This window comes from Arvicanthis niloticus, chromosome 7, assembly GCF_011762505.2.
Source record: "Arvicanthis niloticus isolate mArvNil1 chromosome 7, mArvNil1.pat.X, whole genome shotgun sequence".
Classification (NCBI taxonomy): Eukaryota; Metazoa; Chordata; class Mammalia; order Rodentia; family Muridae; genus Arvicanthis; species Arvicanthis niloticus.
Genome location: NC_047664.1, coordinates 77773417 through 77778409, shown reverse-complemented (window position 1 = coordinate 77778409; position 4993 = coordinate 77773417).

Below are 4993 nucleotides of genomic sequence, written 5' to 3'. Positions count from 1 at the left end.
TTCATGGAGTCTTTTTTTTCTTTCTGTAGCAAAATAGGATGTTTATGAAGAGACAAGGGCTGAAAGAACCTTCATTTTCCAAATCTCCAAGTGTGGTCCAGGATCTACCCCATCAGTATTAGCTGTAAGCTTGTGAGACATGCAAAATCTGACCTGCAGACTCCGGGGTCCTCCCTCCCCCCATGAGCCACACTGTTTCAACCCCACCCCCACCTCAGTCCATTTACTATCTCAGCATGTGATAGCCTTGAGAGTGGTTGTGTGTCCCATCACACAAAAGAGTAACTTGGTTGCGGTGAATTAGACACACAGGGGATGTTGGTTTGCTTGACTTTTAAAGAGGCAGCAGTGAGCCCAGTGTGGTGGTACACACTGCACCTTTAATCCCAGCACTCTGTGGGGCAGAGGCAGATGGAACTCTGATTTCAAGGTGAGTTCCATGACAGCCAGGGCTACACACAAGGCTACAACACAGAGAAACCCTGTGTTGAAAAAACAAAACAAAACAAAACAAAGGCATCAGCTCACCAGCTGGTTGGCAATTCTGGGCTGTTGGAGTAACTCCATAAAGTCACTGGGGATTTAAGGTCATTCTGTCTACATGCTTTACAATGATTAGTTGGCTGATTGACCGGTTTTGAGACAGGTTCACTATGTAGCCCAGGTTGGTCTTGAACTAAGATCCTCTTGCCTTCCACCGCCAAGAGCTAGGCTTTCTGGCAACTTCCTCCTGTATCTCACTGGCTGAAGTGGGTAGCATGAGCAGCAGAATCAGGGTTGGGAAGGAAAGAAAATAGGAAAGGATGGAGATTGAGAAGGTCCTTTAAAATTCATACTAGACCATCCGAGTGTGATGCTGGCCACACTTCTGTACTCTCACTTACCATGCTGGCTCAGTCTTTCCATTTCTTTAAAGTAGAGCCCATGAGTAGAACACCAAGAATCCTTGCTAATACAAATGTTTACAAGATCCTATTAAACATCTTTGGCCAGCTTCCTCTTCCTCTACCTTAAAACAGTTCCTCTGTAAACAAATACACTATGAACCACAAATAAGCTGTGAGCCTAAACAGAATGGCCTGGCATCTGGCGCACTGCCCTGTAACCAGCGTTCTGAGCAGCCATCAGCACCCAGGCTAAATTTCGACATATTTTGGGAAAACAAGAAGGGCAAAATCGGGGACAAAGCAGGAGGGGACACATGACGGAGAGAGAGCATATGGAGAACAAGTTTTCCTTTTCAACACATTCTCCTAGATGCTGTCTGCTCATGGTGGGAGAAGAAGAGCGGCCAAGAGGACTATGGGGGAGCAGACATGGTCAGATCTGCCCAAGGGCAGTGAGAGGGATTTCAACAAGGTCTACGATTGGGTCAGAAACCAGTTTGTACTTATGTGTACTTATGTATTAGTGTGTGTGTGTGTGTGTGTGTGTGTGTGTGTGTGTAGGGGTGGTCACCATGCTCTTGGGAACCTCACAAGATAACTTTCAGATGTTGGTTCCCCCTCTTCCACCATATAATGAGCTCAGGTCATTGGTTTGGCTGCAATCACCTTTACCTTTCAGGCCAGCGCACTGGCCAAAGGTCAGAAATCTTTCAAGCACATCTGAGCCATGCTGTAAGCAAGAACAATTCAGGACCAGAAATGTTAATCAAAGTATGTCTTGCTAGGTAGGACTACCACCCAAGCATCCAGAGTCCTTGAATAGCACGTGCTGGGGGAGGGGGGGGGGCAACAAGATCACTTCAGAAGTAAATTTGTTGCAAGTTCCAATCAACTTGAGTTGGCCTTTTCTTCTCTTTTAAACTGTAACATGTAAAAACAATATGCATTTTTTTAAAAAGAAAAAAGGCAATAAGCAACTATTATCCTCCCTACAAGTCTTGGAGAAGACTGGAGATGGCTTGTTTTGCTACATAAGGTTTGATGAGATGTCAGAGTGTGGAACCCTGGGGGCAGGGTTTGAAGGAACAATTTCACATTTCTTGATTAGAAGAGCCGTGTGCAGCAGACACTGTCCTTTGCCTTGACCCAGTGACATTGACTTCAGAAACAAAGATAGCAAACACCGAAAACGAAAAGCAGCAATGCAGCCAGGATCCCACCACCCACAGGGAACCTCTTATGAACCTTAGTGTTTTACTGCAATGTATGGGGGGTGATAACATACATGGAGACATACTAGGAGCTATGCAGTTTAAACCCTTCCTTTGTCCTGAGAGATTGAAGAGATTCTTCCTAAGGTGGGGGGTGGGGGAGATTGGCTCTTGTTTAGAGAAAACAGCTTGATGTAGTGGTGAACTGTGGGGAGGAGGAAGAAGTGAGGAGAGGGAGGGAGAGAAGAGGAAGATGCTGGGTGGCTTTAGTGTGGTCCTGGGAACTTTAGGCTACTTGGACATTTTAAGAAAGACAAGAGTCAGAAAAGAGGGAATGCTGACTCAGCAACTTCTCGGCTACTTCCAAAGGGAACCAGAGAGAGTCCTGAGTGCTGGGTTCAGGGACTTCACAATGCTTCTCTCTGGCTTTCCTTGACTTCAGGATCCACTAGACATTAGGAACTCCTGTACCTCAAGAGTTCCTGGTTAGAGTGCCTACTGATCCATCTAAACACAACTGCATCCAAGGTTCAGGGAACACAAGTCAAGGAAGTGGGTGGAGAAAGATTGTGCAGAAAGATTGTAAGAGCCAGAGGAATAGGAAATCTGCTATGAGATTTTTGTCTCTGAGAAATATGAAGGAATCTAAGACCCAAGACGTCTCAACAACATGGCTGCCTAAATGAGACTTGAGCAAGGGAGAAGGGGACAAGTTCACAAGGCCTCAACCCTTGACAAAGAACTACAGGCAACTAAGGATACTAAGAGCTGGAGAAATGGTCTTCCCCAAGGAAGAGCTCCTCCCCCCAACTGATTATTCAATGTCAGGCAGTCACACAATAAACACAAACAAAATACCCATACAAGTAACATTACATGGACTGAGCAAGCTGTATTTATATATTTAGGAATGTGTGTGTGTATGTATGTATGTATGTGTGGAGACAAACACACACATATATGTATATGTGTATGTATATGTATGTATCCTCCTCCAGAGGACCAGGGTTCAATTCCTAACACCCATATCAAGTGGCTCACACCTGCCTTTAACTCCAGTTTCAGGGGATCCACTGCCCTCTGGCCTCTAAAGGCACCAGCATGCAAGTGGCCTACAGAAATTTATGTAGGCACACACATGCACATAAATGAAAATGATTTTAAAATGTTGTGATAAATATTTATGCACACACACAACCTTTATATTTTGATATGCCTTGACTAGCTCAAGGCTAGGCACTTCCAAACCTACCTGAGGTTAGCACACACTCACCTCCAACATTCTTGAATACTTCTAAATCTATATTTTATCTCTGCTACCCCAGAACCAATCAGGGGAGTGGCCCCTGGGGCCACTTTTCCAGATTCTTACATGTCAGTGAACTTTTAATTCTCATGTTTCTGCTTCTCCATCATGGTTATTCTGCTTCTCCTTCCTCCTCTGCGTTTCTTGTTCAGGAATCCTAAAAGTCCGGCCTCTATCCACCTGCTCAGCCATTGTCCATTAATAACTTTATTGATTAATCAAAAATCAATTGGGTGCAGAGACCCTCAGCATCTGGACACACAGATTTTCATGTAGTAAAACAAAGCATTAGAACTGATTCACAACAACAACAAAACCCCCTCATACCAACTGTTTCACATGTACCCCTGCCTAAACTCAATCCCCAAATGATGTGCAACCATGAGTGTTGAAGTAATTATTTAAAAACGGCCACCAGTCAGGCCGACTGTCTAAGCTGCAGCGGCTCTGCCTAGCTCAGCCGCCATGTTCAGGGGCCAGAGGCCATGTGCCCGCAGCAGCTAGAAATGGCTGGCCAGAGACACCAGCCCTGCCACCCACGAGATGCCAGCGTGAGAGATGGCTCTGCCAATCTTCCACGCTGTCTCTGCAAGGCTGGATATTGCCCAGACCATCCTGCCAACCACACGGGCTCGGTACAAATGAGACTCTACTGTTTAGATTACCTAAAGGCTTTATAAATTTGGTAATGATCAATAACAAGATGCCCATACAATCAGAGGTGTAACCCAATACCCAGCCTAGATATACCAACTACCTTTGACTGCTAGAGAGACGTGAACATCAGCCTCCATGTCCCCCTCTCTCGTTGTCCCTCACCTCCTAGCTCCTCCTCTTCCTCTCCTTACTCCTCCTCTTCCTTTCCTTACTCCTCCCACCTTAGAGCCTCCTACTCATGAGAATAATAAAAATACAGGGAAACTTTGCACTTCCTTCCTGTGATGGAGTGCTGAGAAGAACTGGCCAGGGAATATGTCAGACCAGGATTTAGGAGAGCAACCACTGCTTACATAGGCCAGACAGGTGCTATGAGGCCTGGAGCTGTGATGTGTCGCTCTCTATAAACAAGCATGCAAACAAGGAAACCAGTTCGTAAGATCTGCTTCCTTCCTCTCATCATGCGCCGAACACAGAGGCCCTGCCTGAAGAGGCTGCTCCTCTAGACTCAGGTTACCTGTGCTTCTGGTAAGAGTCGGCTGCCTCAGCTTGCAAAAACATAAGAAGCATAGATTTGAATCTCAACTCAGCTAGCACATCTAAGAAGAACGGCAAACAGCCATGAGCTGACTCATAGTCCGGATGAATCATCCGTAGAGTTCAGAGCAGCAACGTAGAAGATTCTCTTTCTTCTTCTTCCAGATGGACGCTCCCTTTCACTCCTGTCTTTTTCTCTTTTTCTTCCTTCCTTCCTTCCTTCCTTCCTTCCTTCCTTCCTTCCTTCCTTCCTTTCTCTCTCTCTCTCTCTCTCTCTCTCTCTCTCTCTCTCTCTCTCTCTCTCCTTCCTTCCTTCCTTCCTTTCTTTCTTTTTATTTAATCTTTCTGTATGGGAATTTGACATTTCCCCTAAGAGGAAGAATCCTTGGGAGGTA